At 38.0% G+C, this 15,026-nt stretch overlaps 1 protein-coding gene across 5 annotated transcripts in view; it reads left to right on the forward strand.

Annotated features, from left to right (window-relative positions):
- Positions 1-7,345: 7,345 nt before the first annotated feature.
- Positions 7,346-15,026, forward strand: part of FAM46A (family with sequence similarity 46 member A) — a 48,719-nt gene continuing 41,038 nt past the window's right edge. For 2 of the 5 annotated variants that reach the window (XM_046938912.1, XM_040697182.2), the window contains exon 1: positions 12,554-13,792. The gene's annotated coding sequence lies outside the window, so the exon portion shown is untranslated. Of the gene's footprint in view, positions 7,453-11,859; positions 11,912-12,531; positions 13,793-15,026 lie in introns of those variants that run through there. The other 3 variants (XM_046938911.1, XM_015284627.4, XM_015284628.4) reach the window with 3 other exon arrangements.

Consider the following 15,026-nt stretch of genomic DNA (forward strand, 5'->3'; position numbering starts at 1 on the left):
TAGCAAAAGGAAAAAAAAGAAATCTTTCATAATGGAGAGATGTAACTATGAAACCACTAACACTAGCAAGAACTATTCAGGGAGAAGTACTGTGCATGAATTTGTTCAACTCTCATTTAAACTAGAGTTAGGTAAAAATTTGTATTTATCTGACTTTGATAAAATGTGATTTCAACTCTTGTTATTGGAGAAGAATACGCAAGATCCTCTCACTGGAATTTTATGACAATTTTCTAGACTAAAGGCAGTGGACTGCAGGATGTATTTTGGTGTAGTTTCAAACTACCTCACATCTCCAGACAGCAGTCATAAATGCAGTGATTATTGGGATGACTATTAAAAACACATAGAAGAAAATAAGCTCTTATGAACATGACAGGCTTGGCTGGTTACCCTTTATTTTGGCAAATGTTGTGACAGCGTCTTTTGGTTTTAATCAGCATTTTCAGAATTATACAACACTTATAAAATCCATGCAGGTTTCTTTTATATGGGTTTCATAAGAGTAATAACATGATCCTAAATTATTTTCTTTTTTTTCCTTTCTTCTTTTTCTCTGTAAGACTTTACAGAGCTGAAAGCATCCTAATTGCTGATAAACTGCATATGATATTCATTTAGAGTAGATTAAAGTTTTCAAGTTTCATCCCTGAAGACAATCAATAAAACAAGAGACTGCTGTTTGCTCTTCCCACCCTGTTTTTAATTATGAAGTTTGTGTAAAAGGCAAGTTTTAATTATGCTGCGCTATATTTCTGAATAATTGTTTCAGCTATATTCTCAGGCATTGTGAATTAATGTTCTGCTGAAATCAATGATGCTGTACGACCTGGGGGCAAGATTCTGTTTTTAACATGTCAGGTGTCACCTGAGAGGCCCTCAAGTAGCCTGCTCAGCCTCTGGCTGCCCTTGCAGAAGGGTACCTCCCACACCATAGGTTCTCTATTAATCTACAACCCAAAGGACACTACACACCTGTTGCCACTCAGAGTTCCAGCTCTGCCAAATTTATAGGCTTTTGATACTGGAGAGAAGAAATTAAACGTCTTCTGGGCCATTTTTGTGGACGGTTCTTCCACAGGTTTTTTAATTAAACCCACTTGTCCCTTCAATTTGTATCCATTTCTACCTGACTATCTCTTGTTCTTATTGCTCTTTTTAAGAGCACTTGGAGGGTAAGAGCTGGTAAAAAGCCTGACCTACAATCATCATGTAATGCCATCAAGGCTGATGTATTAACTGTCTTGGTTAACCTGTAAGGTTAATAGGGCGATGCTCTTAGCTAACTATGTCATATCCTCATTAATCCATAATGCTGGAACATAGCAAAGGCTTGGGAATACTTCTTAGTACAGTGCAGAGCACGCAGCAAGGACTTTCTTGCCTTCAGTGGAGCAAGAAAAATTAATAACCTTTAAAATTGCCATTCATCTTCTCTTCTGCTAATATATTTTCCTAAAGCATCCTCCCACTCCCTGTGTAAGTTTTAGTGTTAGAATTACCAATATAAGAAGATAGCTTTTCATGTATTTTCTGAAGATGGCTAGAGCCAGGTGGCTAAAATAAAATGTGGATAATTAAAAAATGCAAGAACCTCATCAAATAGATGGGAGTTCCTCCATCTCTTGGGAAATGTTGAAGATTGGGATAAATTCTGAGAAATGATTTCATATCCTTTATTTCATATACTTTCCTATACTTATGTAACATTAATATTAATTGCTACAGTACTCTTTCTAAAAATATGATTATTCTTTATCTGAATTTTTGGCCTCATTGAAATCTTGGAGCAATAAATTCCAAGATCAAATTGCATAACAAGATTTGATTTTTCACTTCTGATACAGGTGAATGAATCTCTGTTTTTATTTCATATCACAAAGAATAGAAACTTAACTTCTCTGAAGCTTTCTAAGACATATAGTTTCAATCTTAGTAGTTGATCCAGTTTCGAGATTTTTTTTATTTCACTGATTATTTTCTGTCCTTTTTCTCCAGGTCTCCTCAAACTGTAGAATCCACTCCTACTGTGTGCTTTATGAATGATAACAACTTACTATATATTTTACTGCTATTTTTGACTGACCTGTTCTCCAATATGTTTTTCCTCTAGTTGAGTGACTTACAGATTTTCATGAGATTTGGGTCTTGTATTTGTTCTCAGGGAGGGTTCTGGCAGAAGTGGGAAAAAACATGCAGTATAATTGCTGGAAAATCGTCACCAAACATTGCTAATATGCTTTTTTTGATCTTTACTAGATGATTTTGTCAAATCCTTGGCTATGTTCAAATATTCATTTATTCAGTTATGTTTGAATGCCAGTATAACTCTGAATTGTACATAAATAGGTATATCAGCATTTGGCAAAGAAAACTGTTTAATAAATAGTTAATAGATGATTCATGGGTAAAATTCTGCCCTTTACTTACAACTTTTTAAAAGGTAGAAATGGATGCAGGGTATCCATGGGGAGTACAAAGGTATCTCAGAACTGCAGAAGCATGGCAGCAAATCTGGTTTCCAGTGGAGTCCAACTGGACATATTTAAGCACCTGCCTAATTCATAAGAACCACACTAGAGTGCTTTATTTTCTCCATATTCTACAAATGCTCTATTTAGGCCTTGCAAGTATAGTTCAACAAATATTAAACAGGGAGACTACTGGAGAACTCCTGCATTTTCAAACCCTGTTCTCTGCTATCACAGTAAGTACCTTCTCATCATGATAATTAATGGCTCAAGCTCAAAACCAAACTAGCTTTCTACCAGTTTTCATTAATTCTATAGAGTATCACTCTGGTGGTAAAAACTTGTCTCTGCTTCCCTACATCACTTTCTTTACAGCCACTTTTTACCCACTTGATTTCATGCCTGTGTTGTAGATGAGCTGAGATTACTCCTGTGAGTCCCCTGTTTACCTTTTGGCACTGACAGACAGCAGCCCTTATCTTGCTATTTAACCTCCTGCAAATGGATAAAATAATTTCTATGACCTTCTCCCATTCAACTGACTCTTCATTATTTTTTCAGACATCTCTGCTGCCAACTCTGCACCTATTCCAGATTGTACTCTTCCTTTCTGAACATGAAATGAGGTTTTAAGGGGAGTTTAGACAATTCATTAACTGAAATGACCCTTCAAGTGCATACTGGGATCGTGTGTAACTTTTTTAATGTGTTTGGGTTTTTTTGTTTGTTTGTTTTGTTTTGTCTTGCTTTGTTATGTTTGCCTTATTTAACAGCACAAAGCTGTCCTGAGAATAAGGAGTGTATTCTTTCTCACTGCCATTTCAGGGAATCAGTTCAGGGCGTAGCTTGCACTTCATTCATTTCTGCTTACTTTGCTCACTTTTTCAAAAGAAAAATATCGAATTCCTTCTGTAGGATATTCATTCAGATCTTTTCCTAATGATGTTTCCTCAGTTTGTGTAATTTAAAAATTGCATTGAGCTTCCTCACAAATGAAAACACTATAGAAAACTGATCCCCATTTACATTATTTCTGAGTATTAAATAAATAGCTCTCACAGCTTCCTGTGTGTTCTGATGTTCATTAGGCAAGAGAAATGCACACTGGTGTGCTCAGTCAAAAAAATGCTAAAGACATGGCACTCCACATTGACATTATTGTCAATGCAAATGGCTTACCAGTGTCAGTGATGTCTGAGTCACGAGCAGCTGTTCTGAAAACCATCAAAATCACTAAGCAGGATATTAATACTACTAATTTTGTGCTTTTCATTCAGCATCTGAATGAGCCCTGTTGTAAATGTAGGAACACTGAGGGAAGCTAAGAAGGCTATTTTTCCCAGAGCTGTGGAGCATTAAGGAAATACAGGCAGCATTAATGACTATTAAGTATGCCCATCAGCCTGCCTAAGCCTTGTGACTACAGGTGACAATACACATGCATGGATTTGAACACAGCAACAACAACAACAACAACAAAAGATACTTACTAAAAATAAAATGAGTTGTTTCTCAGGAAGAGGAGTTAAATCACCCTAATTCAAGAGATGCAGCCATGCCTCTCCCACGTGATCAAAGATTATTTACTAGCAAGAAGGTAAGCAAGTCTGATGGTCGGAAATGGTTGCTTGCTCATTCAAGAATGTTTTCCTTGTGAAATCTTTGACCTTGCCCTCAGATAATCCTCCCCGTGCTCCAGTGTTAATCCCTGCTTCTGTACAGCCAGAGAGCACTGTGTATCCTGATGTATCCCTGAAAGAGCTTTACCCCAGCCTCACAACATGGCTTCCCCAAGAACTGACCATGCAGCAGGCTGAAGGCCTTCCTCACGGTCCCCCAGTCCCTGTAGCATCACCAAAATGTTCTTAATATGTTTTCATAATTATTTGCAAAGTAATTTGCATGAACTGTGAATTTTCTACCAGGTATTTGTATTTAGTCTAGTTATGAAAAGGAAAGACTTTCAGCTAAGAAAGAAAAAGAATGTGATCTGTGAACATGAAACTATGAATATTCAAGGATGTTGCTTAGGAAGACTCAATGATATATTCTGCTCATTTATTTACCCACCCATTCATCAGATTGCCAGGTACAAAGAATTTATAATGAGTATTTGACAGGCTTATCCATTTTCTCCTTCCTCTGTGAATTACCTGGAAAGGAATGACGGCTTTTATAACAGGTGCTCTTTTGCTGTTTCTAAGTGAAGACTGGCATGTGCCTGAGTACATGGATTATTTTTAAACTTCAAATTCCAAATACTACTGACAGCACTACTTCAAATGTTTGAACATTTGTATGGCAAAACCAGAGAACGTGACTGGTCCTGCTTATGGGAATAAAGTTGTCTTTGTTTCACTTTCTCTTACAAGTTTATCTTCCTCCTCACACAGGTGTAACACAGGTCACAACATGTGGCTTATTTCCAGTTATTCTGAGCTGAGTAGATGAAAATTTGCATTCTTCCTAATAAATAGTGTCATGGGGTGGCTATACTTTGGGAGGTAAAAGCAGAGATTTGCAGAGAAAGCTATCTGCAGAAAAATTGAGATCATAGGAAATATGGGAATGGACTCACTCCACCAGTTTCTCTTCCAAAGAGAAGGCCTTTTAAGGGAGAGAGGTCCTTGGAAATCCCAGGATCTGGGTTTTGTGATGGAGAGTTTGTGATTAGGGAAACATGGGATGTGGGAAAAAATCCGGACTTTGACACTGAGTTGCCATTGCATTTTGGTAGTCCAGTCCTCTAATGGGCATGTGCATGTTTTGGTTTGAGGAAACCCTAGCGGCACTGGTGGGGAGTGCAGTGAGAAGGCGGAGCTGGCTGTACCATGATCCAGCTTCAATGATCAGTATTTATTACCTTCATTAAGTGCTGAACTCAGTAAGACCTGGGAAGTGCCTTGGTTGTTAATGTTATGAATTGTTCCATTCAGAGAAAGAGTAGAAGCATTGTAAGGAGAAAATGATGAGAAGACTTTTAACTTTAAACACTGTCTTTACTCTTTTTCCACAGAAAAGAAAATCAATGTCTCATGTGATACACAGAGTTCCAATCAACAAAGATTGAACTATATCTGGTTTCCTTCCCAAATGAAAGGGGAATTAGATTTATTGCCCACTTTATTTTCATCTATCCAGACTGATACCATTTACATGTCTGTGTACAGGTCAGGCAAATGATCACATGTATAATCAAACTCATTCTATTTGTTATCTCTTGTATGAGTGGTCCATAGAGTATTGGCTGGTGGGAGTTCAAGGTTGTTCTTTACTTCTGTAGGCAACAGATTCCTCCCTTCTGCAGTGACCACTTGAACTGAGTTTTATGTCTGCAAGTGCAGCCACTCCGGGAGCCCAGTGGCAACCAAATGGGCTGAGGGACAAAGAAAGCCCTGCTTTTGGTTTTCCAATGATCAGTGCTATAATCACATGCTTCCTGCAAGCTTAACAGTATCACTTTATGAATGGAAAATTGAATGTTTTTTTCTATCTCCAGTAGTGATTTTTTATATGTTTTACAGTAAGTTTCTTCCTGGTTACCATCTCATAATGGGTAGGTGATACGTCAGCATACCCGTGAAGTCTCTCTATCGCTTATCCAAGCCTAACAGCACATTCCATGTGACATCAGCAGCCCAGTGAGTCATGCACCAAGATACCAACAATGTGTTCTTATATCCTGGAGATCAGAAAAGCCCTACGCAGAAGACTTGGCTTGTTTTTCCTATCTTGTTATGGAAACTACAGGCTCTAATAGCATTAAACAACTATAAATGAAGTCTTTCTGCTTCTTATCAGAAGATAAACCGCCTGTTTAAAAAAGGAGTTGCCAAGCCTGAGAAAGCCTCTTAGAGACCATAGAGTGCTGATTGCAGCTTTCTGGGGAAAGATTCTGTACATAAAATATTTTAATATTGTCACAGCGAGCACCTGTGCTCTTTTTCTGGGTGAGAGTCCAACTGACACATCTGAAGCTTCAGATAAGTAATGCTGCAGATTCTCGCACTTTCGCAATAGAGCTGTAGATAATGAGAAGTATCAATAGCCTGTTTACAACTTTAGTCCTCAATAAAACACATCAAGTCACCTTACTGAAGGCATTTAACAAAGCACTGCTTTCCTACAATTCTCATTTATTTGAATAACTTTTTACACATCCCACTCTAGCAAGTATGTAGGATTAGGACTTTCTCCTACTTGCCTCTTTGATCTCCCTGATAACTTTTCCATCAGAGTGAAACGTAGCGCTCGGTTCAGATGCTCTTCCATAGCACACAGAAATGGAGGAGGTGTTAGGGCGTCTGCTGAGGCAGGCTGGAATAGTTCCACCCCAAAAATATTTCAGAGGGAAAAACAGGGGGAAGAGAACTTGAATGTTAGGTGTTAAGGACAACTGGCTGCCCCTCAAAATACTTGATGTTTTACTTGAGAAAATAATTGCTTGCTTCTCCAAAAATGGGCTAAGAATCTTATAAAAACAGGCTCACTCAGGAGATGTCTGGAATTTTCTATTTCATATGAAAAAAGAAAAAAAAATCCAAGAAACCTTCATATGGCATTTCAGTACTCCTGCTGGTATTCTCAGCTGGAACAGAGAAGGGCAGTGTCATGCACAAATAAAAAATTATGAGAGCATTATAGCAAGAACACGCTGGATCACACAGACGTGATTTAAACTTCAGAAGAAGTTTTAGGATGGGGATAGTGATTGAATTTGGGTATTATCTGAACTTCTGGTGTGCTCCATCTCTCACTGCATGGCCCTGAAGCTGGGAACCACTGGAGACTGTGGAAGAAGGAAGAGAAGGAGGCGCTCTGTTTGTGTGGGTGTCTCCATGGCAATACGGGTAAGAAGTTGTTTGGTCTCCTTTTCTCAAGAGATCTGCCAGATCACTCCTCTTCATAGAGCCGGCTGGTAGAAGGAATTGGGTTGGCATTCCTGCACAAAATTTAGATTTGCTGCAGCTTCATGTACTCGGTAAGCTAGCTGTAGGAGTCATTCAAGTATTTCATCAATATCTCTGACTGATAAACATCTAGTGAAATTTTCTACTGATGCTTTAAACTCTCAGTTGTCTCAGTTCACTGTGTTCTTAGGTTGTACTTTCTAGTTCTTGTGATACATTTGATTATAGCTCTGGTGTTTCATAAACGTACATTTTTAACACTGGTTTCTGGGTCTGAAAATCCTTTGTAAGCCCCACGGCGTTCCTATAAGCTGTCTCCTGTGAGATTGGGACTGGAGATGTTTGCCAGTCTCAAGTCTCAGGTACCTTGATAATGACAGCTATGTTTGGGCCTGGGGACGTGCACATGTCCTGCCCCCAAAAAGCATATCTCAGGGACACAAAGGGACAGGGCTGACTGTAGGTTCGTACCCATCAAGCAGAACAATTCTGAAGAGCCAAAAAAAGCCAAAAGAAACCTCCCAGCCTTCTCTCATTCTCCAGATGCAGGATACAATCATAAACATGGTGATGATATATGGCAGTGCAGTGTTCTTACAAAAAGTGGGGTCATACTAAGGTATTTGTAGTTTATTCATGCACTTAGCCGGAACAGCCAAAGGAGTAAGGCTACTTCCAGTGAAGCTATGCTCCTGCTGTGACCCTGTTTTATTTCAGAGGCTGCTAAGGCTTTCTGGGCTCCTGAGGTGGGTACGTGTCTGCTCCTGACATTTCAGCTCTCGCACAGGAACTGCTGGTTGCACAAATGTGTGCTAAGCGCAAAACTGCAGCACAATGAATAGCTAGGATTAATCAAGGACGTTAATTTGGGAACATGCTGGCTTTTGGAGCTGGCTTATGTAGCTGAGACCCTCCTTATACATCTCTTCTTTTTGGTAGTGAAAATAATTTGGGTCTGACTAGAAGCCTAGTGAAATCAGCCGAAATCTTTATAGAGGTTTCATTGTCAATGAAGCGCTGTATGGGAGAGAAGGAAAGGCATTTAAAATACTGGGTAGTATTTAGCTGAGAGGCCTTAGTGCCTGAAATCTAGAGGCTGGGTGTGTGAGCTGGCTAAGAGATAAGCAGCACCTCCTCCTCATGCTTTGAATGATGGCATTATACCCTTTGATGGCAAAGAGCACACAAGAAACAAGGAAAGCATAATTACATCTGGCGCTTATTTTTTCCTTGATGGCTGATGCCTGGCACTGAATAGTACAACAAAACACTGTAGTAACTGTGAGAAAATCCTGCAGATCATTAGCTCGAAAAACCAGATCAATAAGCTAACAACCAGCTGTTTACAGAGAACATCCTAGTTTCAGCATTTTGAAGTATGCTTTGGGTACTCACAGAGAGCACATTTAATTCATTATCAGCATTTTTTCCACATGAAAAGGCCTTTTACAGATTTTTATATAGTAAATTAAAACTCCTCTCACAGTTGTGAGAGAGTAGTAATAGAGGAAATATTAGTTTATCAGGATCATATCCATTACATTTAGATAAGTAAATCTAACTTTAGTTTTTTGTTTGTTTGTTTGTTTTGTTTTGTTTTTAATAATTGTTTTCTACAGTCACTGTTTTGGGTTGCTTTTTTTTTCACCTCATTCCAATTTTCACAAAGAAATTGTTAATAACTGGTGAGAAATCCTAAATAATTTAGAGTATTAGAGACAGTCCTTCAGTCTTTTTGTCTTATTATTTTTTTTCACTCAGAGGTTGGTGACAGACTGGAATGGGCTGCCCAGAGAGGCTGTGGATGCCCCATCCCTGGAGGCATTCAAGGCCAGACTGGATGTGGCTCTGGGCAGTCTGGTCTCGTGGTTGGCAACACTGCACACAGTAGGGGAGTTGAAACTAGATCATCTTTAAGATCCTTTTCAATCCAGACCATTCTATGATTCCATGATATGACTCTTTCACTGTGTCTCTGGGCATAAACAGGTTCTCTTTTACTGCTATCCTATGAGCAATCATTTGTGTGATGAACTGGAAGAAGCCTCATAGCCCTAATGGATGATCAGGGCATGTTTGTACTATATGCATTATTAACAAGTAGCAAAACTACACTCTCCTCCATGAATAAATTGCAGCTAGAGATTATGCACATTTCCATAAGCTGTAACTTTATTACAGAATATAGTGCCACTGACATCAATAGGGTCACTTGCTGCCATGATGGTTACCTGTGAAGTTATGTAAATGAGTTAGGCTTGGTTTACCCAACTTGGTTTGATGAGCAAATTGCATCTCTTTTCTGGCAAACCAGTCTATTGCCCTTTGGAATTTCGTCTCTGAATTTTCAGACACGTGGTACTTGCTCATACAGCACCTCGGCCTGGCCAGTCATGAGATTCACGTGTTAGCAAATTGCTTTTTATCAGCTTGGCTCAGCATCAGAACAAATTACATTAACTCGTCTAAGGGTCTGTGAAAGAAATTATGCTTGGCTATCTGTATCAATGCTGACTGTAAAATAAGGTAGCTAGACAGGTAAAACTATGCAATTAGTTATTACATACACATGCAATAATACGTTCATGTATTGTATATATTTCTTTCAAAGTCTAAAATAATAAGGTCACGCATATCTTGCTGTAAAAGTGTCAAAGAACCAGCAGTTTTATTTGACTAGATTGCACCAAGCAGATACAATCATCTTAGTGAAAATGTTATCAGAAGATTTCCTGGATGTATCTAGTTTAAGCACAGGGGCTGTCTCATTTTTGAAATTGTTTTCTTTGTGAGTGGCTCCCACTAAACAAGATCTAGACCAAATCTTCTCTTTTCCAATAAATGATTTTCTGGGTCAAATATATTTTGAATCCGGAAGTCAGACATAAGATTTAATTGGATTTTTTCCTGTTAATGCAACTTGGCATTTTACAATATTTTTTTAAGATACAAGAAATTGAAATATTGAAATCAAGTCGGGTATAATATAATAACATAAAAAGCATCAAGTATACTTACAGAAAATTTATGGGTGGACTTCATGAAGCATAATAGAAAAATAAGATGTATTTTTAAATTAGTCTTTGAATTGAAAATAGAGAAAGCCTTTAATGCACACGAGAGAAAGATAACATGACAAAAATATTATTTTTCTCCTACTTAATAAATCTTGCTTCACACATGCCCATGCATAAGCATCTATTTCTAACTCTCAGTGGAGCAGTGAAGCATGTGCAGTGCACTGGGATGCCCTATTCCCATGCCTGATTCTCCATATATAGCTACTGTGCTGTACTGTTCTATTGTAGCTTCCAGCTGTAGGGTTTAACTTGCACTTTCTTGGCAGGATTGCCTTGGCAGAGAACTGTCCTGATGGTAAACACTCAGGCACTGACTTCTCAGTGGCAGCCACCTTCCCACTGGGCCCCCTGGAAGTTGAACATTGACCAAACTTGGTGAAAGAAAAATTGTGGGCAGTGAATCTTCAGCCATATTTTTTTTTCTTTTCTTTATTTTTTTTTTCAAAATTTCCATCATAGTGTTGGTACAAAGTCTAATTTTATTTTCTCTTCTTGTTATTTCTGGAAACAACTTTCAGACTTGAAAGACTGCCATGCTCAAGAGATATGTTTTGGCACTTCTGCCCGTTGCATTCTGTGGATGATTAGACCAAATTGAGCAGCTGCCAGATGACTAATCAACTTGTTGCAGAATAACAGGTCTCACTGGAGAATTAACAGTGTCTTTATAGTCTCCCCTCAACGAAGTGTCTGGAATTTTCTTAGCCAACAGATCAGTTTAAGATTTTCCATTGCTACTTGAATATGATTTAGAAGAGTGTTCTAAAAAAAATAACAATTCAAAACATCCCCCTTTCCCCTAGCCCCCTCAGCATTTAAGTCGTATAATGTTACTTCAGGGTTAAAGACCATTACTTAGAGAATGTTGTGTTCTGCATTATGTGCCTTTTTATGCCTATGTGTGTTAGTGGGAATGGGAGCATCAGTGAAGAGGTATGTTGAAGCAACAAATGCTGGGCTTTGCACAGTGGGAATTCAGAGTGCTTGGGTATAATGTACAGCTAGCTGACTGTGAATCAGATTAGCTGCAATGAATTGTAGAATGACCTAAAAACACTGTGGATCTGGGCTAGAAGATGTTTGGATTTCCCAAACTGGTATGTGTTTTCTCTGCTTTCCTCTAAAGCTATCTCAAGATTTTTCATGAAGTATCCACAGTGACGTGGATAATCTTTAAGTATTTCAAAAGTACTCAAAATCTGGCTTTTTTTTTTTTTTTAATATTAGTATTTTTAGTATTTTAAGTCAAAGGCATTGACAGTAATGGTGTTTGGTTCCCAGTTCTGTGTATAGACTTAGGTAAAATGATAAGAATAAATCTGACCCTAATGGGTACTTATGTGTGCATGCTCCCGTGACAAAATATGTTCAGTACAAAAATGTTCTTCAACCTTGCAGGCACAGGCATAACGAGATCTGGAATCTGAATCTGGATGAAGTCAATCACTGTGTAAGTCATGGTATTTTAAGTGAGGGCCATTAACAGCTGTTACCTGTTACAAACTGTGAATAAAGTAAAGCCTACATTACATTTAATCTTTTAAAATATATTTTCCCTTTCAAGCACAAGTCATTTCAGTGGATACTGTAGTAGTTGAAGGAAATTGAATTGCCTCTAGTGAATTCTCAGAAGGCTAGGAGTTCGATTTTGGTGAATTTTGGTCTTCAGACCTAAGGAAAAATAAAACGGTGATTTTACATGTACTCACTGAGCATAGGCAGAATGGAAAGCACAGATGGGGTAGGTAAGCTGGTTGGAAGCATGAACAATGTAGCAGTACAGTCTGAGACCTGTAGAAATCTACAGAACAGGGTCAAAACTTAACAAAACTACAAACCCCGAAGAAAAAGAGTAAGATGATTGAGGCCACATGTTGAATTTAATGGCCCACTTAGATTCCCCTGGTGAGTATTGCTGTCAGTGTGCTATACTCTTACCAGCCCAGGACTGGAAGGTACAGCCTGTGTGTTGTGTTTCATAATGACTTCAGATTGGATTCATCACACCTAACTTCAGAAGTTAAAGATTAACTGTCTACAACCCACCCAGTCATGCAGATCTCCTTGTGCAGATAATGAAGAGGAATGAGCCACAGCAGGTTTCAATTCCTGATTCAATCACAGGCACAAGCTTCCCTGCTCTGTGTTGCCTCGGAGCACCTGGTACTCCAGGATTTCTGTGCTGCAGTGGGGTAGGTGAGTGCAGCTGATTAGGCATGATTAAGCTTCCTTATCATCCTGCTCAAAGTGTTCTCCCATACATGGGCCAATCTTGCCTTGATGCCAGGGCTGGGGCTGCTGTTTCTATTGACACTTTGTGCTCCTTGCATGCTTCATCTGCAAAGGGAGAATAGGCAAGGAAGTACGGAAAATCCCTTAACTGTTAGGAACATAAAGAAGGCAAAGGCTGGCATGTTCACCCACAAATCCAGGAAATAGCTGTATGGTTTTAGCAGCACTTGTTTTTATATTTGGGTTCATTCCAATCATGATCTTGGCCAGGAACCGTGCCTGATTTTGACACATTTTTGAGTTTCTAGAGTGTAAAATGAATACTTTAAATAATGTTTATCTCTAGGATGCAGATCTCTGAGCAAGATGGCACCTGCAGCAATTAAATTTATTTAAACACTTACAATAACTGTGCTAATCACTTAATTTTAAGTAAAATTCCATACAGAGAATCTCCACGTCTAGCTATACCAAAATCAAGTCACTTTTCATGTTTTTTTTTTTTTTTTTTCCCTCTGGCTTTTATTGCAGAAGGCTGTAGAGGAAAAGAAATGAATTTTAAGGTTTTCTTGTTAATAACTTGCATTACGGTCTGGAGAGCACTGGTTGCTACCCATTTATTTCTGTCCACCTCATTCATTTATTTAATAACATCATTAACATGAGATTACGTAGAAAAACGTGTTGTTGAATGACTGTTTGTGCAAATTGAGTTGTTTTTACTAGAACTATATGCAAAGCATATTTGGTGTAGTGTTAAATTGTACTGCTGTGGAGACTTTAGTAGAGATCTCTGTGTGTGAAATTCAGCCAAAGGGTGCATTTGCGAAAATCTTTAACTCATGCTGAGCACTGACTGGCCTGTGATTTTAAAGCGAATGTTAGAAGAACCCCAGACATTGCTGCATGATGGTAAGGTTATTAATTTAGAACTTGAAAAATATTTAAACCAAATTAAGTTCTGGAACATAGTAAACCTAGCTACTCCGGCCTTTAGTCCACAGCACGTATTCACATTACAACTCATACTCTGCCACTAGGGCCCACAGAAGCAGTGATTTTTGAGCTCCCATTTTCTCTTACCTCCTAATGCAGTAATGTAAGTAGTCCAAGTGCTTTGTCATGTTTTTCATTTAATTGGTGCTAGTGAATGTGAAATTGGATCAGTGGTTCATTGCTTTGATACAGTTAATACATCTAAATAGTCTTTTTGCTATAAAAGAGAATGTTAGAACCAATATGCTACACCACAGGGGTTTAACTAAGCATCATAAGAGGAGTGGTTAATTGTCACTTTCTGCTTATTATCTGCAACAATGTCCTGTTGCATGTTGCCTGGAATCTGTTTGTTTTGTTGTTTTTGTCTTTGGTTTCAATAATAGGAAGTTGAATTCTCATTTAATGTTTGTACTCAATTTCGGTTAGATTTCTTCACAGAGTAATTAAGAAGTGATTAATAGTAAATGAGTATCAGACTTACCATACGATATGCCTTATACTCCTATTTCCTCTAAACACCTAATATTTACTGGTGATACTTTTCCTTTTTTCTGGTGTTAGGGGTAGGTAAATGGACTGGTGATATTCAATGTTGTTCTACTATTTTAAAGAAATTTGTAAGTTTAAAGTAATCAGTACTCCATGAGTAACGCTTGGTTTGATAGATCTTCAAAAGATGCCAGCAGGTTATTCTGCACCATTTTAAAGTCAGGATTTTTTTTTTTTTCATTAGCTGGTGTTTGGGTGGTAAAATCTCAGCGTTATGCTAAACTCTGATTTTGGATGTTAGTTTTGGGAGTCAAGGGACTGCTGAAAGCTGGAGAACAAGGGCTATAAAGAGTTCTTGTAAAAAAAGAAAAGTGTAAATAAAAGTGATGGTTTTGTCAATACTTCCCTTTATTTATTTTATTAATTTATTCAGTCTATCAATATAATCCATGAACAGCAGAAAGAAATCCTGCTTTTCTCAAACACAAGTCCCAATTCATTGTTTTGAGTATTCTGTATCAACAGGAAATTTGGATAAGAGAACTGAGAATGATCATGCAGATAAAATTTGGCCTTATTTCTGGATAGAATTTCAATAAATAATAGGCAGATGGAGATGAGATCTTAAGTTCTTTTGAAAAGAATTCACTTAGTAACAGGGAAACGATTTTGTATTACATATGTTCATATTTAGTTTCCTATTTAGCAATGATAACCTAGAGGCACACACTGATCTTATGAATTCTTACTTTTGTACATTTTTGTTTCTGATATTTGGGTTTGGCTTTGGTTGGTTCTTTCTGTCACATTTTAACTCTTATATTAGTAAAATAATGTTTTCTCTG

The sequence above is a fragment of the Gallus gallus genome, chromosome 3 (genome assembly GCF_016699485.2).
Source record: "Gallus gallus isolate bGalGal1 chromosome 3, bGalGal1.mat.broiler.GRCg7b, whole genome shotgun sequence".
Lineage (NCBI taxonomy): Eukaryota > Metazoa > Chordata > Aves > Galliformes > Phasianidae > Gallus > Gallus gallus.